This window comes from Pteropus alecto, unplaced genomic scaffold (assembly GCF_000325575.1).
Source record: "Pteropus alecto unplaced genomic scaffold, ASM32557v1 scaffold22, whole genome shotgun sequence".
NCBI classification, from domain to species: Eukaryota; Metazoa; Chordata; class Mammalia; order Chiroptera; family Pteropodidae; genus Pteropus; species Pteropus alecto.
Window position 1 is genome coordinate 5,690,349 of NW_006434839.1, and position 23,098 is coordinate 5,713,446.

The following is a 23,098-nucleotide window of genomic DNA, read 5'->3' on the forward strand; positions in this document are numbered from 1 at the left end:
ACTTGAATTACCCTTGAAGGATTAAGGTTCAAGACTGTGAAAAATTAAAAATGTCACCTAGCCTAGGAAATAGCATATGAATCAAAAATATCATTACTAAGCTTAACTACACTCCTAATCTTCTGCTTTCATGACATCTAAACTGTTTTGTTATTCTTAATGGACCAAATCCCCCTTCTGGTAATGTTCTGGAAATTCTATTTTTGTGGTAATTTAAAAAATCATACAGCATGTTCTTTATATTTGGTTTATGTAGGAGTTAAGACCACTTCAAACATACTTTTCTTTCTTAGTCTGATGGCTATTTAATATTGTGTCATTCACTGGTTGAAATAAAAGTAGGTTAATCTGCAAAAATCCACGAACACCCAAAAAGGATTGAATTGTATCTTTAAGAAATGATTTTTTTTTCAAAGTCAGACATCAAAGCCCGCATATTGCAGAAAGTTTATTTTGAGAAGCTTCAGTCAAAACAGTTTGGAAACTATGAAATGAGTCATTTTTTTTTTTCTTAAAGAAATGTAACTTTGTCTATTCTCACTGCATTTTTGGTTTGGTAGGAGACATCTTTATTCCACAGGATTTTAAAAGCATGTTTAAGATTCCATAGGTTTAGTATTACATCACTAATGGTTTCTAATGAGATCCAGGCAACAGCAAGAAGGGAAAAGAACAGCACGAAAACTGAATTCTACAACACCAGCTACCACAAAAAATGTGGAAAAGTCTCCATGCTTTATCTATGGCTGAAGCCATCTGGTCAAAAGGGGTAAATTCACATTCCATCAACCAGATGTAGATGACATGATACCTGATATTTGGTTATTTGGAATCAGTCATCTAAGGCACTGAGATTTTTTACTTTTCATGCAGATGTTTGCTGCCATGTGGTTACGGTCAAAATGAATTGGTGAAACATGCAAATATCTAGACATTGTATTCATTCTATGGAGCGCTTAAGACCTCAGTTACTTGTTTGATTTTGTTCTCATAAACACCTTCAGAAAAAAATTACATAAATTTTACTTTTGAGATGATGTCTGTGTATATATAGGAAGAGAATGACAAAAATAAATCTTCCCCCCAAGCCTTCAGCAATTCTGGCATTTTAAGGAAGACAGATGAGGGGACAGTTGGGGCAAGCAGGATAACCCACAGAGGAGGTACTATTCCAGGGCAGATCCTTTTCTTTGGGGAATGATAATGGGTAAGTGGGATGAATGGAGAATTTTTAGAATTTTTGATTAAGGGTTCTGAAATTAAACTTTCTAATCTATGAATGGGTGTGATAACAGCCACTAACACCAGTTTGGAACTTCATAGTGTCAAAATTTCTTTTGCCTTCACGATCACATTTGATCCTCACTGAAGCCTCTTATAAAGTTTTCCATAGAACCGGGCATCTATAGACTGATGCTGGGCAATAATTTTGATAGCTGAACTGATAAAATTTATCTCTTGTTCAGACAGGTGATTCTAGAAATTCTACAAAGTCTCTCTTTATCTCATTTACCCATTATCATTCACCCAATAAATTGTCAGCGCAAAGCAAGGAGATAAAACATTTTCTCATTTATCTGACAAACCTCATTTTGGGCCTAGACATTGGCATAGTAAAAAACAGCTATTGGCACCTCATGAAACAGGAAATTCTAAAAGTGAACATTTCTAATTTCTCTTCAATATATAACTTCAACTTAGCAAGCAGTCCTGTGCCCAAAATAATATAGAGTTGCCCAAGGATTGGCACCACCTTGAGCAAGAATTTGGTGAAAAGCCACAAAGTCGTCAGTTGTTTTATGATTTTAGTCTCAACAGTTTTATTAATAGCTTCAGACTTTCCCCTCTAAGTGTCTGGCCAACAGGAGAGTTCAGTGTGTCACATCTTACCCATTTTTATAAAAATTAATTGCTAAATCTTTGATGGAAACAAGGAAATGATAAATAGACAGAGAGACAGACAGAAAGGCATGCTGGAGTTTTAATTGTTTGAGCTACAGATGTCATCTTTAGACTTTGTCTGACTTCACTATAAAACAAGGAAATTTGTACACTTACATTTTTTCTTATAATCCCTTCCCCATTATAAAGTTATATTATTATTATTTCTGACATTGTTAAAGTATATAACTTTACATTTTGTAATCATAATGCCAACAGTTGCTTAGCCTTAGTTTTATATTTAAATTGACTTATTTGAAGTATAATCTAAGATGAAAACAACCAAATTTTAGTGACTAAAGGCAAGTAAATAGTTTGCATAGCTTTTCTCCTCCCTTCCCTCCCAATGGTCATTGTGGTTTCATGTTACCATTTAAAATTTTCTAAGAAATGTATCCCATTGTCCACATGTTATTAGTCTTTTAAAAAATATTTTAAAATGCTGGGAATGCTAATATATATTTTAAAGTCAAAACTACGGTTCTCCACCACCCTCTGCTTCTTCCCACCCCACATCCCAGAAAAATAATATTTGACAGTATTAACAATAATGCAGAGTAACACATCTGTTAAATTGGGAAGCTATGGACATCTAGTGTTTCTAGAGAATCTCATTTTAAATTACACTAATGACTAAGGATGCAAGGTAGACCTTCAGATCATCTAAACATTTCCATTGGATAATGTGGTCCATCTTCCAGGAACAGCGAAGATGATTTTTTTCCTTATATTATAGCCTTTGTTCCAATATTTTGTGGATCTTGTAGTAGTATTTGAATAAGATCACCTGACATCTAGACTTTCATTGTATCTATCAGCAGTCTTCAGGCTCAGAAGCATTTTACTGGAAGATTAAATGTGTTTTATCCACTTGGCCTGTGCCAGATTTCTCCTAGATTTTATTGCTTCCCTTTTCAACAACATAGAACCAAATATTTTCCCATAGGAACCAACAGACATGGGAGTAAAGTGGTTCCAAGGGCAATTCTACTCATAGGTTTCAGGTCACTGTCCATCTATCTAGTGTCAAGATCATCAGATTAGTCAGTTTAATCTTATTAAAGTATAGACAGACCATCCTTATCATAACTATCAGTATGGACTGAAGTTACACCGAGAATATGTCTTAGAAGTTTCTGGTTACCATAGGTATAGACATGAACTTAAAATTCTCTCTTAGATCCAAATTCTCATGAAAACCAAACTGAAGTGAGTAGAAGGATAAAAAAAAGCAGATCAGAAAAATTTGAAGACCATGTCTGATTTTCATTAGACCCAATGTTTTAGTTCCTGTTCTCTTTCAGGGTGTAGTTTAGAGGCCAGTGTGTATTTTCATGGCTATCCTGATCCCTTCTTTAAAACTATGTGTTTTATGTGTAGTCATCACAGGGTGATCCAACACAGAGATCTCTGCCATGCCTTCTAATTTGCTGACTAAATTTTTCAAAACTTGATAGAGCTGCTTTCCACATTATTGAACTGGGTTGAGGTTGTGTAGGTATTTACATGCTTTTGTTAAGCAATCTGGAGTATCTCAAACAGTAAGGGAATGGATATCAGTTTGGCCTCATGACATCAACTCAAAACAACACATTTATAGTAAGCATTTACTATGTGCTAGGAACAGTGCTAAGCAAAGAGGACCAAACTATAAACAAGAGAGACATTGTTCCGGTCTTATTAAGTTTGCAGTCTAGTAGGGATATAAATATTAAATATCATAATACGGTGTGATAATCTTGCTCTAGAGAAAGTATCAGGCATTGTCAGAGCACAGAGAAAGGGAATGAGTCAAACTTGAGACTGTTTAGCTTTCTTGAGGGAGCAATATCTAAGCTGGGACTTGAGGTAGCCAATTGAAAGGGTGTGGAATGAAGTGGGAAATGCTTCTCAATTTCCCAGAGAGTGTCATTCATGTCTCAAAGGTATTCTCTACTCTCGGCCTTTGATTTTTCCTTCCAGATTTCACCTGGGGTCGCTACTCCATCAGGTTAGATTCTTTGTCTCGAGTCCCTCTTGCTTTGTGCAAAAGGAGAAGAGCTTACAGAGGAGAGGGGAGGAGAAGACATTGTCTGGGTTTGGGGTCTGGATTTGCTATCTTTCTTTCAAAGAAAAGCCCTCTTTGGGGTGGCCAGTTTGGATTTTCCTCACTGATGGAGCGTGATTGAAACCTCTACACATACCTCTGGCACCCAGTCTCCTGTTTTTTCCTCCTAAAGTTTTCCGTTACAAATAAACAAAAATGTTGGCATGTGGACTACTGACCCTGGTTGACTGCTTGGTTCCAGTCTTGGAACGCATTATAGACACCAACTTCACGTTGTGTCCAGCTGCCACTTGGAGCATGGCTGCCATCTGACCTGTTTCTGTGGTGACCCACAGAAGCTCTGGCACAGTGGTGGGTCATTGAGTTATATTTTCCAGAGAGGACTGATAATTGCGAGATTTACTGAGCAGCGAAATATGACCCATTAAATTCAGCCTAAAAATAATTTTTGCTCTGAAAAAAGAAAATCTAATTACCTCGTTCTTCACTATGAAAAATTGGGTTCATCTGGGTAAGGAGCCATGGACCCTTCCTTTGAAGTAGACCATACATTCCAAAAGATCTCTGGCAGAGTCTGGGGTCTGCTTCTGATTAGATAACTGACATACACCTCCCTACATAAACATCAAACCCTTCAAAAATAGAGAAGCACCTGAATAAAATGCATCTTTGTTTTAAGTAGAAGGCTTTCTGCAATAATTAGTTATTGGACAGCAGTTTACTTTTCCTTTTATCAACCACTGTTAAGGCCTAAGAAGCAAAAACTATATCAGATGAAATTCTAGCTGAAACTTCAAATCAGTCTTCAATCCAGTCTAGGTAGTATCAAGTTTACTGTTGACCTCACGGAAGTACTTTTACATTTATGTTCCATCCCTGCCTCACAGAACTGAATTCATTGCTAATAAAATATGAATCTCGAAAAGTAAAATATTGTGTTTCCCTCAGAATATGTTGCTCTTTGTGTAGACGACAAAAAATAAAATAAAACAACTTAAGTCTCTGCGTGTATGTGTATCTTGCCTCCTTCCACAAGGAATGTGATCTTTGTATATACAACTCAAAAACAGTTAACCAAGGAAAAGAGAACAAGAGTAAACTCCTGTGGCCTCATTACAGATGAGGTTATAGCGAAATGGGTTGAAGGTTACTGTGAAGACAACTATTGTTTGAAAATTCTAATCCTGTTGCCACATACATGTGACTTTTCAGGCAAATCCTAAAAGGAGAAATAAAAATCAATATCTTCTATCTTGAAAGGCTCCTTAAATAGTGAAACGAGTTTGAGACTTCCTGCTTCACTTAGATTCTTAAATACTTTGTGCCAACTGATTGCTGCCTCCCGGTGTGGTTTTACCATTTAGCTTTTGTATATTTTACGAAAGGAAACAATAACTTTGTTATGTCCTTAACAGGTTGGGCTTTATGAAGATAAACTTTTAGAAGAAATGTAATTTTTAAAAACAGCTCACTCAGTTGCAGGCAAGCTTGTCTCTTCAAAGTGTAGAGAAGTGTTCAATAAACATCACTTGGGCACTTCCCCATAAAAAGGTCAGGATCTAGAGAAAGACTGTGGTTGTTCTGAATTATTTCTTGTTTTAAAAAGTGCTTTCTATCTGAAGGTCTGTGGATTGTACCAATGTCAATTTCTTAGGTTTTGATACTGTACTATAGTTAAGTAAAATATTACCTCTGGAAAAAACTGGAGGAAGGGTTCTTGGGACCTCTCTGTACTATTTTTGTAACTTCCTGCTAGTCTATAATTATTTCAAAATAGAAAGTTTTAAAAAATTAAAATTAATGTCGGTGGTCAAAAAGAGCAAATAAGGAAAAAAGTCCTTTCTAACCAGCTCGAGAAGGCACATATCTATCTGTTGACACTGTGTTTGTTAAACAGAACCCTTCATTAATACAGTCTTGCAGAAGCCTCTCAGCAAACTTGAACTCCTCCAGAGATGCACTCTTGACAACTCCAACCCTACATAAAAAGACTAGAGATTAAAAAAAATAAAAAAATAAAATAAAACTGAAGCGATCATGATTTCCTAGCAAACGTAAACAGCACTTCATTGCTGTGGTTATCACACTAACACTCTCTACGACAAATAATCCAACTCAATGAATCTTGTCTCTACTCCTATAACGGCCACTCTTCTAAAACAAAAGGTAAATAACTATTTACAAAGCCAGGAAGAAAAAAGATTCCACCAGAGAAGTTTAAGGAAACTTAAGTTCATTGTTCTGCCTTCTGACTCAGTAGAGCTTCAGCACTAAAGCCATGGACTTGTCAACAAAATGTAACTAGCATTGGAAGGAACCACTGGAATTGTCTTCTCCAGTATTTGGCTGAAGATATGGGTCCTTTGACTGCACAGTTCACTTCGATGTCCTTACTCTCTAAATTTTACCCATTCATTTGAAGACTCAAAAAATCCTGCAAAAATGCCAGTTCAGTCAAAGCCACAACATAAACATAAAACTTCCAAATTAATTGATGTTGTATATACAGAACAGCCAACCGTTAGCTTAAATTAGGTGAACAGAAAGTGACTGTTCAGAAATGGTTGTGTTTATGCAAATGTACACGTGGTATGAGAATAGCATCATAAGTTCTTTCAAATATGTTGGAGTAGCTTTTAAATTACAAGCTAAATGTAACTAGTCAAGTTCCCACCTTCTCCAGTATGTGAAAATCAATAAATAGAAAATGCAAGAACTCCAGCAATTTCCTTCAATAAATGGTTGTTAATTGATAAACTGTGAGACTCTTGGGCCGAAGGCCACGGCAGGGTACAGTGCTGGGAATACATCTAATTCGAAAAACCACACATTTAACCAGATACTGAGATAAACTCCAACTTGATATAAAATGTGGTTTTATTTTAAAACTCTATCTGAAGGTCTGTGGATTGTACCAATGTCAATTTCTTAGGTTTTGATACTGTGCTATAGTTAAGTAAAATATTACCACTGGAAATATTTTAGTCTACATGTGTACATACAAGCTGTTATATTTTTCCAGAAAAATATAATATTGGGGCTGAAAGATGATTGCCACTGGAGGGAAGTTATCTAACTAAACTAAATCAGCAAACCCTTAGCTAGGCTGAGAGAAAATAGAACGGCCCCGAGCAAAACTAATATTCTAGATCTGGTCAAGGGGACACGAGACACATTCACAACTGAATGACCCTGAGTAACAGCGCAATTAAAAGGAAGATTCTTAAAGAATTGATATTTTACAAAAGGAATATGTGCCAATTAAGAGGATAGATTTTTTAAAAATTAACATACTTTATTTTTTTGAGATTAGATTTTTAAAAAGTATTTGATAACAGATTCTTTTGAGAATATCATAAATTTATAAATTATAGTACATATTCTATCTCTACTTTTTTTTTATGCGTTTGGTTCAAACACCCGATTGCTCAGTTCAACTAGCTTACTAGATTTGCTCAGTCCGGTCAAAACCCTAAAACTTGCCAGCTTCTAGAAGCTAAAGTAAAACTCTGGACTGAGATCTCACAGGCCTACACCTTCCCCCAACCTTAAGAACCATTAGGGTCACCCCTCTAAACCAATTATAAGAATATAATATTGATGACCCATCAGGAACAGATGAAGACATTACAGCAACTCATTTAGGGAACTCTGCTGGTGATCAGAAGAGTTCCCAGGAGAGTGGAATGCAGCTCTGATCTTGTAAAGGAGGGAAGGCAGGCAGGCAGGTGGGGTGGAAGGGTTTTAAACTAGAATGCAATTAAACTAGAAAGTCAGGCAAAACCCAGGGGAGTCCTCAAGACAAAGTTGCCCCATCGGAGGGGTCCCACATCTCCCAAGAAAGAGCCTGCCTCAATACCCCTGTCAAGCTCCATTGGAAGTATTGCTTCAGCAAGAACATGGATTTTCACGTGCAGCTGCTGAGGCATCGGTCAGTTGCACTCCTGACAGTAGCAGACCTGAGAGGCCATTTTCAAAGCCACCACTGTTGACTCAGCCTAACCTTTCTTTCACTGCTCCTGTATATTTACCTTCCACTGTCATTGGGTCAATAAATTCTCCATATAGTCTCACAGCATTGCCTGTACCGTTGTGTTTTAATATAAATACCTTCATCCAACATATTTTATTTTCTTCTCTGTCTTAATCCTACTTAATCTTCAAGATCCAGTTGAAACGCGTCTCCTCCAAGATGTCATACCAGATCATTATGGCTCCCATTTAACCCCCCTTTTCTGTCTAGGGTCTTAACTCTACCTTCCGTCATTAATTACATACCACGTTACCCTGCTCTCTACAGTTTTACGTGTGATCATTAGCTTTACTCATATTCTAACAAAGTCCCTGACTTTGCTTTTCTTTTTAATCTTCTCAGGGCTCCACACAGTGTGACAAAAAATATGGTTAAATGAAAATAAATAGCATTCTTAGAAAGACAGACAATCCTAAATGTAAAATTTAAATATTTTAAATAAATCTCAGTATCAGACACATCAAATTTCCTAACCCACCCATCGTATTCCCTCCAAGAGTTCTCGAGTGGAAGCCTGAAGCTAATTAGAACGACGATTCCCTTGCAAAGCAAGATAGCAACATTGACTGGGTATACTAACGGACCGGCAGCAATCATAAACAGAGGTTGCTTCAGGTGGAGGGGATGAAGCAGGAGACTGCTTTTGAGGGCCACTGAAGTTAGCCCAGGTGCTAGTTCATAAGGGCTCATCCTAAATGCCTAGCGAAGGGTCAAAGCTTATATTCAGTTTAGGTGATCTCTCAGAGTTTGGCAAGCAGTGATGTGGGCCATGCTTAGAGGAATTGAGACCCTGTTCATTGGACTCATCTGTTAGAGTTACACCAGTTATAGACGATGGTGAAGTCCAGTCAGAAAGACAGAGAGCAAAGGGTTGGGCTGAGGCTGCAAGTAGGGGTCAAGGGTCTAGTGAGTTGGAGAATTCTGTTGAGGAGAAATCGAGGACGGGAGCAGAAGCTGCTTCTCATTTTGTTTGCTCCCCTCCTCCAATGCTCAATCTTTAAAGATTTACCATTCATTCAGATTCTTGTTCATTCTTTCATTCACTCATTCATTCATCCACTCATTCATTCATTTATATTCGTGAGCATATTACAGGGAATGCTAGGACAAGGGATACAAACATGAGCAAGGTGAAGTTCAAGTTGTGTAGGAAGACACTCAAGTAAATAGGTTATTAAACCATAGTGAAATAAGTACTGAAAAGAGGAAACGATTATTATACAGGTTTGAGGTGGTCTGTAGAGCTTGGTGTGCTCCAAGTAAACAGCCCTCCCCAAGGCTCCGCTATGCTCTTAGTAGAAATGAAAAAAGAGCCCAGAATTCTGCACATTCTTAAAAGGAAATCTCTCCCTCCTTAGGAACAGTCCCAGCCTCATGATTACAATCTGCATGTGAGGCCATCAGGACTGACTGTATCACACCCTGCATTCTGCAAGACCCCCAAGACTTCTAGATTTTCCTGCCCTGCCCATACTCCATGCCCAACTGGTTCTGTGCATCTCCAGCTCTGATCCCACATCATAACCCTTCCTAACTCCTCTAGAACTCAGGATCAGTCATTAGCCAAGACCCTACATATCAAACTCTTCTTTGAATGTTTTCTCCTATTCCATGCTTCCTATATCCCCTTAAAATTTACAGTCCTCCTGACGTCCATACACTTGAATCCCAGAGCCTGGCGGTGATCTTGCTTTCTCCTCTTTGCCATTTTTCATCCCTCATTTCTTTCTAAAATACCACCCCACTACCCCTCCTTGTTGCAATCATTTACTGATCCCTGTATTACTCCCCTTCATTTCTAGAAGATTTTAGCTCCTGGTTATAACTCTTTTCAATACAATGTCTGCCATAATTCTTAGTAATTTCAAATAGTCGTGTACGTGATCCTTCTAATACCCTGGCCTCTTAGTTCTTTGAGCTCCTCTCTTCAAATAATCTTGTCCTTCAACATACCTCAGCTACCCACCTCCTTTCCCAGATAACATCAGATGACTCATCATTCTAAACCTCTGCTTTTCAGGGAGCAATCAGGCAGCTGAACCGAACCAGGAGGAGAACTCACAGCTAAGCTGACTGGTTTTACTTAAAATTCATTACCACTAAAGTTAAATGCTTAGTGCCACCAGGAAATTCCACTGTTTTCCAAGTCCAAACACCTTTTCTTCTCTTCCACAACTCCTCCTTCTACATTTTCCCCAAAACTTAGTAAATGGAAACTCTATTCTTCGAGTTTCTTAGACTAAAAAACCTTGAGCTCATTTTTGACTCCTCTTCCCAGTGGTGTGCTGGTAAACAGGTAACAGCAGGCACTCAGCTATGCAGAGTGGGCGAGAGGGGAAGGCCCAACTTCCTTCTGCAAATACCCCCACCATCATCCGTTTCTAGCTACAAATGTCACATCGTTGAACACTGAGCTGGCAAGAACTGCACAGTGGTGCACTATTACATATAATATTTCCACCACAGAGATACGAAAGATGTAAGTAACTAGGAAGTAGTACATTTTTAATATTTATTACCTTTTGTTTTAGTGTAACCCATGTAACTAGAAGTTTACATAATTGAATTTGTAATATGGCTTGTGTTTAACAACTGGCTCACAAAATTCCTAAACATTTAACTATCGATTTTCACGATCCCCAATGAGCTGGCTCCAGGACACCACTGTCCTTTTCTCCTTCACTCCAATTCATTAGCAAATCCTGATGCTCTCCATTCAAAATGCATATCTAGAATCTGATTGCTTTTCACCGTTTCCACCAGTGCCACCCTAGTCTGAGCCATCATTATCTTTCGGTTACATCAGCTCTCCCACGGCCCCTTTCTCGGGAGCCAGACGGAGACTCTAAGTCAGTTCATATCCCTTTTTTGATCATGATTTCCAACTGCTTCCCTATTCATAGAGAATAAAATTCAAAGTTCGACAAATGGCCTACAATAATGGGGGGAAAAAAGGGTTAAGGGAGAAGAAGAAGAATGGGAGCAGAGAAAGAAGGGAAAGAAGGAAGAAAGAATGAAAAAGAAAATAAATAATAGTGGTATGGATGGGTGCCACTGTGAGAGTGGAAGGGCCTGTGACTCAGACAGGGGTGGGGGAACATTTCCTGGAGGATGGCACCCTTATGTGGTCCTTAGGAACAGCACATACACACTCAATTAGAAGAAGTGGGGACTCGTTCTTCTTCCTTTATAGAAAATAAAACAGCATTCCACCATACCAAGCTAGATTGCTAAAGAGACGATCCCAAGCGGAGGAAAGTAAAGGTGGCCTGTTGCATATGAAGAATACTGTCCCATGACACTCCCAGGAACAGCCTGGTCTCAGAAAAATGGCTAACTGCAAATATTTGATAAGTGCTTAAAAGTTTTCCCCAAAGCTCCAAACCCTAAGGGAAGATAGAGTGTTCCCAGGCCAGACTAAAACCTTTTAACCTTAAGTCCCTTAAACATAAATAGGTTGCCAAGATGCCGAGTGGATATTTAAATCATCCACTTCCTGTTTCAGTGCTATCTCTCTCTTTTGGAGAGGGACCAAAAATGTTTCATTCCTTTTGGCACTGCTTTCTTCATTTAAAAAGGATTTATACTTCAGGGGTTTTGACTCCAGGAAAAAAAAAAAATGAGCACATATTTTGGATGTCAGATTCTGAATGTTTTGACCCTTTCAAACAAAAATACACTACTCTGTAGCCAGTGAAGTGAGAGAACCAGATCTGAGAGAGAACATGTCCAAAAGGGCTTCTAAAGTGACAAGCAAAGAGGGGAAATTGGCCCATCTACAATAACTTGTTTAGGAAACATTAAAAAATAGTCCATCTAAGCAGTTGATTTTAAATGGACTGCTCGTAAATGGTTTTGTTTAAATGTAATTTAAGATTATCTAAGTATTTCCATCATGTCTGAGCTATCAGTCAATTAAACTTCAAATGTGATGAAAACGCGTCCATGGCTAGTTTTATGAGGTTTCATGAAAAAGAACAGGAGTAAATAGAAGGTTCCTAATGATGTATCTTGGATAGAGAGCCTTCTTTGAAAGTTCTCAACCAGAATGAGGGTTGATAAGGAGCGAGCAGGGATAATTTCAGTGTCCCAAGTAGCTTTTGTGAATATCCATATTATCAGCCTGTGTTGTCTGAAAAACTCTCCGGCCAATTCCGACTGTACTCGACAACACCTCTTCGCAGCTAAGATGCTTCAAGGAAGTAGCACAATATTAGAAGTATTAACACAGCATCAGTGAACATTCCTGTCTTCAATTAATTAAATTCAATTCAGTATTTGTTGATCCTCTACTCTGCGCTTGAGGTCGTGCTTGGCAGTGGAATTGAGGGCAGGGTATACAAAGGTCAATGAAGACTGTTTCTGCCTGATGGTGAAGTACAGTGAAGAGTAGTAAATCCTGTTGATCAGAATAACACACAGACATTGAAGCTGTGGGAACCCAGGAGGGGAAGCAGTTATTCTGGCCAGGGCCATCATGCAGTGGTAGTATATGAGTTGAACCTGGAGTTATAGCTTGACTTTCAATCAGTAGAGAGTGAATGGAATAGTACCCAAGACCAAAGAAACAGTCTTCTTAGTTGACAGCTCATGCTGATAGACAGTTTCATGGGGAAATATATATGCAACCTGGGTGGTTAGTCCTTCCTGCATGGCTCAGGAGCTACCAGGAGGCTTGCTCACACATACCGAGCTGCTGCAGTCTCCGCTAAAAGGGAATGGGGAGGCATTCCCCGATTGAGAATGTAAAGACTGAGAAAAGAATGGAGGCCCCAGCAGGCCTCACAGGTAAACTGTGGGTTTCATCATATTGCTACTGTTTCAAAAATTGGCACACACTTGGGTGCAGAAAAAGAGAAAACCTTCTGCTAAGGGGAAGTACTAACGAGGGAGAGTACTAAGAAAGAAGTCAATGGTTCGATCCTCTCATTGGCCAGTACAACGGTTGCCTACTAGCTCTCACTCCATGGAGCATCTCAGTGGGCACGCTGTTGTCTTAGGGTTCTGTACAAAAGTATATTAACTATTGGAAGAACAACATGTATCGATCCTACTGAAGTTCATAGTACATGTTCTTATAAATAAATCATGATATAATTAGAACCAACTGGAGAAAGAGGATAGATCCCTCACGAGGCATAATCTGGCAATTCAAAGGTGTGTCAGAAACTGGGAATACTTAGAAAACACTGATTAAAACAGCTGAGAGTAACCCATTGGATGACTGGCCTTCTCCAACTATTTGATTTATTACATATGGGTAGGATTTAAGTCTATTTGCTGAAAATGCAGGATTAGGCCAATTGGGATGATTAGACAGCAATTGGCAACTAGTCACAATATGTTCACTTTTAGTAAGCTTTTATGATTCTTAAGTTTATGCTACTTCTGAGAATAATATTCATCAATTTATATACTTTTATAAAAATTCAATATCTACTAAGTGTTTGGGTGACCTTACTATATCTGTAAGCCATCCAAGATTCTTTTTAAAACTTAATAGTTTTTGGTTTTCTAAGTATTGTCAAAAGATGGGGAAAAAGCCTTAAACTTGAGGGTGTTCTTGTGGAATTTGGCTCCCATGTCCCATTTCTGTCTGTATAGCTTAATTTTTTTTTAGCAATGAAAATATGTTCTCATCACCTCTACAATACAAAGCAAAATGTTGGCTTACAGCCTTTTGCGATTGTGAGTAAGCTGTCAAGGCATTAATATTTTAGTGGCTCCAAAGTTGAGTTGAGGGAATTTTAATCTTATTTTCTTTGTTTTCCAATGTGACTACTCTAAACCTCTCTTTTCATGTTGGAAAATAAAAAACGACAGACATGACTAAAACTGACAGTCAAAATACAGACAACTCTACCCTGTCGAATGTACATTTTGTTCTAGATGAAGTGGTGCTCTGGAAAAAGACACGAGCTAAAAGTAACATATAACAGCTTGGTAAAAAATTCATGGCTGTGAGAGGAGGGAACTAATATTTATCGAACCTCTACAGGCTCGGTGCTAAGTTATTCATATTATCTCATTTGTTTCTTATAACTCCCACCCCTACCTTTTTACAGATGAGGAAATGGAAGCTCAAAAAGGTTCAATATTTTACCTACGCCTGACAGCTGGTACAGACCCCATGCCTTTTGCACGACAACTGGGTTCTCTCTTGTCTATCGATGCTGATCTACCAGCTGCTTAGAACACTGAGTTGAAAAGAATTCTGAAGCCACGAGAAAGAATGCTATGTTTAATTAGCAATGTCAGTCAAAGGCTAGGAGCAAGATTGGTGGCAGGTATATTATTTGTGTCCCCAATATAACACATGAACTTTTACTGGTAATTTTAGCTTGAAAGTAGGAGGCTGGGATGAGTATAAAATCCTCGTGGATTCTAGCTTTAATATTATTTCCTTAGTAACTATAGATTTTCTGAGTTAGTCTTTCCCCTGGTTATATTATTTTCTTACTATTATTTTATTTTCATCTAAAATCTTTAGTTAACTTTTTTTTTTTAATTCCTTGGGAAGGAGTCCATCATCACCTATATTCAAAGAGTTAACTCAGTGTTATGACCAATTTCATATTGTTGGAAAGTTAATATTAAATACTCTAGTGTAGACAATGTATACATGTATGTAAATTAATTCTAATCGAACCCTAGGAACTATTGTTAGTATATGGTGGACTCTAATCAGGGGTTACACACTCCCAAAAGTATAAGAGGTATTTTAAATATTACTATCTAAATTCATACCCAAAGGTCTGTAACAGAGCATAAAAGATGTGGAAATAGTTTTTATTTGGCAAATGAGTGGGTGCTCAATATATGTGATTGGTAGGCTAGAAATGTTTGTAGAAATGTAGAAATGTACAGGCATCTCCATCCTTGTGCGTACAGGGATTGAGAATCTGGTCAATCCTGATTTGGAGGAATGCCACAAATCTAGGATTCTATTCAGGCCTATACCCATTTAATGAAATATTTGAGCTTGGCTGGAAGGGAAGCTGATCCTGTCATCAGAATATTGTTAACATTTGCCAGGGAGTAAAACTTTTGCATAAGATATTTGTTGGAGCAACTAAAAGGACTGAGAGAGAACTTCCCCAAGTGTACAGAATAAGTTTTACAATTGTTTTTGTGCTTGCTGGCTAGTAGATGTTTGCATGTGTAGTAGATGTTTGCAAGTCTCTCAGACTCGTTTCCATTGTAACTCACCATGCATGTGGCATTGGGGTTATCTGGCAGGAAGCAGTGCCTATGTCTAATCATTGGAAACTATCAACATTCACCATAAAGATCCAGGCAATTATCTTAGATCATTTTATAACAATCAGTTATTGTGGGAAGTCTAGTAGAGACCTTTTCTTCCTCCTCTCTCCTCTCGGTATTCCAGAATTATTTACTGGAAAGAAAGAGAGGAAGTCGTTCAAGAGTCATAGCCACCAGAACTCGAAGCCACCAGACTCTATGCTGGGAGCATCATGGTGGAGGTGGGAGCAGAGCTTTGAGTCCAATATAAGATGAGATTTAAATTTTAAAATAAAAATTTATTCTTCTTGAGTTTAGGAGGTGGGCAGAGATGTAATTAAGGGATTCCTATACCTAGTGATAAAAGGAAGTTTGACATAGAACAATTAGAGGTACTGATGGGGAAAAAACAAAATTATATTGTCCTTATACCCTCAATGAATTGAGACATCTTAATAAAACCAGTCATGTTATCAGGAAAAGAAATTCGTATGGTTGGACTAATGCTTTAACATATGTACAAGGTGAGGTCTCCAGATCTCACATTCCTCGTAATCCTCAAGGAGTAAGATTTCCATTTCTCCCATTAGAAAATCACTCTTGTTTAAGAGATAGAGCATGGAATAGGAAAAAGGACCAGGGACAGCTTTTCTGACCGTCATGAAGGTTCCCTATTTGCATACAAACACAGAACGCTGCCTTTCTGCGTATCTTCCGCTCACCATCGCTATCATCTCCAAAGGAGGTAACGAATTATCTTTCAAAATGTATTCGAGGCTAAATTTCCACTAGGTTAATTTAATTTTCCTCAATTGACAGTGCAGACGGAATGAAGAAATAGGTAAAACTTGAAAGTTAAAAAAAAAAAAGTGTCATTGGCTATTGGCACTCGGTTTTACCCATCAGATTTATTGTTTGGGAGCCAGGTTGTGATGAGGAAAACTAGCAGAAAAAACTTTTCCCTTTGGCCAACATCCCCAAATTACCAGTTTGCTTAGTGACAAACAGATTGATACATAGAATATAGAAAAATAAATACTATAAAAATTCTAATAGATAAGCATTTTATAGATAAAATTGATGGCTAAGGATTTATAACATATATACAAGCAGGCATTATAATTCATTCCATGTTCTAAGAGATGAGAATTTTGAATCAATGACTTTAGATTTCTGTTCAACACAGAGAACTAAACAGATCCAAGAGGTGTTCTTATTCTGTTTCAAAGACATAAATGTTGTAGAAAAAAGGTCAGAAAAACATTTAGAAACACTTAAATAAGCTTGAAAGCAGGAGAGAAACATCTCCAGGTTACAGAACATAGAGGGAATTCAAAGATAGATTGGCTAGGCTGAGTTAAAGGTGTAGCATTCATGGTAACATGGCAGAAAACTGCAACTGGTTTCCTGCATAAAGCCAAGAGCCGGAAAGGTTGTGTTCCTTCATGAACAGAAATAGCAATACTCTAACCCCGGTAACCTACTAATAGGGAAGCAACCTATCAGCAAGAGGTAAATAAACTCTGGGCAGAGAGAAAGAGGGAGAGGGAGAGGGAGCCAGCGAGAGCCCCTTTCTGTGTGAGGGAATGAAATTCAAATCTGAACTTCCTGCTTAGTTCCAGCCCCAAATTGATAGGAAATGTGATCTAAAACCAGTGAAACTGACAGGGACCAATGAAGGGAAATGGGAAACTATCCTTTGGGGCATGCCTTCACAATCTAGGCAATGCCTTAAAACGTCTCAGAATGCTGGAGCTTGGTTTAGAACAACTATAAAGAGATTGTGAAAGTCTTCTTTGGATAAACTTGTCCAAGAAAAAGGATCTAGAGATGCAGGCATTTGGTGATTGTCCATGGAAAAAAAAAACTAGCCTGTTTCTGCCACTGAGGCCATCAGTGCCCTCCCAGAGTTTCTGATAGCTTTTTATTGTCTAACTCCTATATGTGGACAGCCAGCCAGGGGTCACCAGGATTCTCAGGAAAGAATGAGAGACCAGCTCAAATAATAGAAAATAGGAAAACAAAGGAAATACGGGTGAGACAGGAACAGAAAAGCATGTAAAAATATAAATAATTTTCCCAAGGAGATAAAAGAACTTTTGTATCTCTGAAAAAAAGATAGGATATTATAAAAAGAGATATCTAAAACAATGACAGCAACAAAAGAACTGTTGAAAATTCAAAAAATTACCATTAAAAACAATGACTATAAAGACAAAAGTAAGGAATCCTCCTAGATATTAGAATAAGATATCGAATAGTAAAAAAAAATGTTTTGAGAAAATATAAAATCAGATGGTCGATTTAGGAGATCCAGAGGAGAGAGAATGAGCATAGAAATGTAGGAAGGAAATTATCACCAAAATGATATAAGAAAATGTCCTATAACTAAAAGAGATATTTTTCTAGATTGACCAGGCCCAATAAGTGTTCAGGTGTAGAGGTTTAAACGAAAAAAAAATCCAAATGATATCAGGGTACATTGTCATGAAATTTCAGAATATTGAAGATAAATAGATGATCCTATATACTTCTAGAAAAAAAAAGAGTAGGCAACATATAGATATTCAGGAATGAAAACAGCGTCAGGCTTGTTAAGAGATCAACATTGGAATCTAGAAGATAATGCAGGCGCATTTTGAGAAGTTTTAGAAAAAATGGTTTCCAGCCTAGAATTCTATGCCCAGCCAAAGAATCAGTCAAGTATGAGACAAATCAAAGACATTAGAAAATGATTTCTCCTCTGCACTCATGTTCAGGAAGCTCCTAGATGATCTTCCCCATCAAAATAGGGGTACGAAGAAAAAGGAATAATGGGATCTAGGAAGCAGAGGATTCCAATTTTAGCTCACATGAGAAGAAAATTCCTTTCAATCCTAAGATGACTGTGGGGTAAGGATTTTGAACAGCTAGCCGTGCAACAATCCTAGAGAATTCCAAGAAGTTTCCAGGAAGAATATCTTTAGAGAAAAAAAAAAAAAAGACAAATACCTAATGTGTTTGACCATATTGAAAACGGTTCGATGTTCGCATTAATGGCAGAAAACTATCATTAAAGAGGAGGAAGGTAGTAGTATAAAAAAAAAAAAATGTAGTCACAGTATACTATGTGGTCACTTAGGAGCAATATTTGTAGTTATAATAATGTTGGAAAGATGAGGAAGGTGGTGTCTATTTCTGCAGCTTCTCCTCTGTTTCTCAGATCTATCTGTTTATTCTGATACCAAACTGTCTTGAGTATGTGGCTTTATTATTGTTAGATGTTAACTTTCTACTATTGGAGATAAAAATTTAGCACTTTTATTCTGTAGGTTAGCTACATTTTCAAATAATATGTTCAATATGGCTTGCATAATGACTACACTACCTAGGGCCTAAAAATTCTGGAAACCCTGAGAAAATTGTGTATTTATTGTACTTTTCAAAGATTAATAACTGGATCCTTTGCTTTAAATGTAGAGATAATTTACTTAAATTGCTGTTTGAAGCTTGAAGAAAAACACATTGAGCTAATTATTTGAAAATGAAACTAATTTATTATTTAAAATTAAGTTTATCCTATGTTTTCAGACATTCATATATATTATTACTAATAATAAATATAGTGGATTTATCTCATACATCAAATGACAGAAATCTCTGACTGTATTTAGAAATTTATCTACATGCTATTTATGAGAGATCTACTTTAAATAATTACACAGAAATATCGAAAAATGAAAGGTTTAAAGTTATGTAATAACAATAGAAAGAAAGCCATAGTGATATTACTAACACACAAAAAAATTTAAGGTGAATCAATGATAAAAGGAATTCTCCATCAGGAAGATTTGAAAATCATGAATGTATGTATATGTTTCAAACAACAGAGCCTTGAGACACATTACTAATTTTACAAGGAGAAACGGACAGATTCACAATCTTTGTGGGAGACACTGACACAGCTCTCTTGGAAATTAATAGATTAAGGAACTTTTAAAAATTAGTAAGACTATAAGAGATTTGAACAATACAGTTAAAATAAATCAAAAAATCTTTAAGCAAATGAGAAGTATGAAAATAGAAGTGTTTATTTTTGTTTCATTATATTTAAGGAAACATTTAAAAGCTTTTTAAAGAAAACCAAAACACTTGTGTTACTCCGTTGACACAAAGTTAGTCAATATTTTTACTCTATTTAAAATTTTTAAATGCTCTACAATTTACCAAATTTTTTTTATAGCCCTGACTTTAGGTCTGACTTTCTGTTCCAAAGAGAATATTTGCCTCTTTAAGTTTAACCAATTCTATTCTTTTTCAGCTTTTCTCTTCTGTTCTATTTTCACACCCCGCCCCCCCCCCAAATCTTCTAATTATTTTCATTCTCTTGGCTCTTTCCTATCAGATGCTGAGAGACTTTATAAATATTTATGAACTGTTCCTTGTCTTCCTTGTGGAAGGAAAATACATAAATACCAGCTATTTCCTCTGTGTGCAAACTGGAACGACTTTGCCTGATCACTGTGGTGGTATTTGCTACCAAGTCTTTTATAAATACTAAATGGTGCATTTTTTCACGTTGTGCCCCCAAGTGAAGCAGGTTTTCTTTATATACCAGAAGGCCAATCCAAATGACACATGTTTGCTTTATCAGCCTCTGTAAAAGTCTAGTGGTAATTTATATTGATTACATAATAAGAAACTCCATCCCTGGTACAACATGTTCTTTCAGCTGCAGAGCCACACCTGTAGAAATGCTCACTCACATCTGGTTCCATAAATCTGTTCTTTCTGATCCTCTGGAGAGATACTTTTATGTAAACTATAGAGCTGCATGTGGAACAGGAGAGACTAAAGCAGATGGCTAAACCTAGCAATCATCTGCACCCCAAGCCTTGAGTTCTTATTCCCTTCCTTGACTTTGATGTCTTCCTATTTGAGAGTCAATTTAATCATTTTTTTTAATGATAGGTATCTCTTACCAGCTTTACTTATACTTAGATAACCAACTCAAAGTGCTATCAGGAGGTTTAAAGGCCTATCTTGAGTCAAGAATATTAGTTTCACTCATCGATATATAGATTCCTCCAATTAATATTTTTGATATGAAGATACCAAGGAAGATAGTTGTATTTCCTGATCATTATATATTTTCATCTTTATTGATTTCATTGTAGGTAAGTGTTATCAACTTAAAAAACAAACCAACCGTAATAAATCACATAACTGGTTACTTTAAAAGCAACTCATTTGTAATTACAATTCGAACTTAAAAATATAGTCCCCTCCTCCCCCGTTTAAAGTGATTTGTCGGTAAAAGCACAAGAACATTAAGGAAATAACCTTGATAGGCAGGACTAGAACAAGCCTTATGAGGGAAAGTTACAAAGCCACAAATCCAAACAAGGTTAAAACTAGGAGAGACCACATCTTGTCCAACCCCTTTGTTAGAAGAATTGACGCCCCAGAAGATTGAGTCACCTGCCTGACATCATCAAATCAAAGGCAGAAACTGAATTAAATAGATTTTTTTCTGCTATTATCTGCGGCTAACTCATATTTCAAAGAACGTTTGGAAGCTCAGTGCATGAAAGGCTGTTATCGAGATGAATTCTACAAAGCAAGCCCCTCCATAACTCGTATTTTAGTAATAGGTATTTTTCATTAATTGTGGTGCTTTTAAACTGACCAAATCCTATAGATTTCAAGATTTGGGGCAACATGGATCAGGCCTTTTTTTAAAAAAAAAATCTTCATTAATGTCAAAGCTCTTATAAGTGACTATGGTATGATGCCAGTTAAGGGCAGAGTTTCAGCAGTACAAGAGCCAGGTAAATGCTTTCACTCTAAAGCTTCTGCCTGAAACTGTAGAATGACAGTGCCAGGTGCCGCTGGATATAACCATCTGTTTGGGGAGACCAGCCTCAGGTAGCAGCAGTAGGGTTCCAGCATCTGGCATCAGGTGGAGCAGGCTAGGAATCCCAAGGGGAACAAACCAGAGACCAGAGAAGGCCTAGGGTATTCCAGGTGGAAAATTATCGGGAGATTGCTGATCCAGTTAGCATGTGTTCAAAAAAAGAGTTCACTTATGCGATTTTCACTCATGTATTAGAGTTTCATTAATATCTCCCTGAAGTACATATTAAATTTTTACCACATAAAACACGATTCTGTTTTAAGGGGCTTAAAAAAAAAAAAAAAAAAAGGACAGTAGGCAAAGCCTAAAGCAATGCAAATAAAGTAGAGAGTTTTGTTAACAATAACATATTGATATTGTTTCATTAGTTGCCACGAATGTGCCTAGGAATGTTAATAGAGGAAATTGCGTCTAGAGAACTCTGTAATATTCTTGCAACTCCTCTGTAAATCTAAGAACTATTCTAAAATAAAATTTTATTTTGAAAATAATAAAAATAAACAATTTGACCCACCCACAAGATTGCTTGTGCAAGCCTGGCTCCAAGCATACTTGCTAGGATCCAACACGCTTTTCGTTACCCTTCCTTTTACGTTCTTAGAGCGCTTTTAAACTTTAGTGTATTTGGCTATAGATATTATAATTATAGATATTACAAAACAGCACTTTCACGTAGATGATCTCGTGTAGTAGAAATTTAAATGCCAATGAAAGACAATTTTAGTGAATCTGAGGGCAGCAAGATTCTAAGATCTGCAATTATTTACCATGTGCTTTGGTTTTAGATAAAGCTTAAAGAAAACTTTTCTGACTCCATTAGAGAAAAAGCTAATATTGAATTTTAATGTTAATCTGTCTTAACCATCATTTTTCAGCACCTCAGGGTTCTCAGATTATCTTTAAACAAGATGATCGTCAATATTGTTTTGAAAGGTGAGGAAGGAAAGAAATATGCTTGCTCCAGAAGCTTAAAAACAAAAGGGAAAAAGGAAAAGCTGAAACTGAGGTTGAGGCATTCCCGGAAGAAGAGGTCAGCTGAAGCTGTCATGCCTGGGATAATTTTTAGAAACCTCAAATTCTAAACTTTGAATCTAGAGAGTTCTCTTTATGAATACATGATTTACATCCCCCCCCAAAAAAAAACCAACAACCAGCAAAAGTCTTCATATTTCAAAGGAAAAAAGAAAAGAAAAGAATGTCTTAAAGACACTTGACTGCCAAAAGTGCCTTTATATAAAGATCTCGTCACTCCCTACCTGAGTGTTACAGAGAAGGGAAAAAGGCTATTGTCGGTTTATAATTAGGAAGCCTGAGGCACAGGGACTATGTTCAAAAATCACACAGGTTATCATCTATGGACAGGAGGCAGAACTGGGGCCACTTCTCTAGTAGACCACCACCTGGAATCTGAGACCCTCGCAAAATATAAGAGCCAAGACATCAAAAACTTAAACTTTATTGCAAATACTCTCAGGAAAAAGAGTTAGCAAGCTAGAAACTACTCCCAGTGGAAAGAGTAACCGCTTTATTTTATCATTTTATCTAAGAGCAGAAATATGGAAAGATGTGAAAGTTGAACAAATATATATTCTCAAACTCCTACACTTTTCATTTCTTATTTACTCAAACACAGGTTGGTCAGTAGTTTCAGACTGGCTGATATAATCACTCCATCCGGTTTGGGGCAATCAGAGCTCCTTGGCAGATATTTCCATTGCATGATTGCCGTAACTATATACCTGCCCTGTGGAGGGTGCTTGAAGTATTTTGATTTTTTCCTTTCGCTATCATCAGTCTTTAAAAAAAGCTATATCTAAACGAGAGGGAGACCTAAAGCCATCGTGGCTAATGCATAAAGCCCGACAACAATAGAACAGTTCTAACTGTTCGAATCTCAGTGGGAGAAGGCACCAAAACTAGAAAAAAAAAAAAAGGAGGG

General features: G+C 37.2%; 1 protein-coding gene across 5 annotated transcripts in view; it reads right to left on the bottom strand.

The window, feature by feature from the left end:
* Positions 1 to 23,098, bottom strand: part of CALD1 (caldesmon 1) — a 168,037-nt gene that overhangs the window by 129,572 nt on the left and 15,367 nt on the right. The window contains exon 2 of one of the 5 annotated variants that reach the window (XM_025045896.1): positions 5,461 to 5,547. The exons of the other annotated variants lie outside the window; for them this stretch is intronic. The gene's annotated coding sequence lies outside the window, so the exon portion shown is untranslated. The remainder of the gene's footprint in view (positions 1 to 5,460; positions 5,548 to 23,098) is intronic. 5 annotated transcript variants of the gene reach the window in all.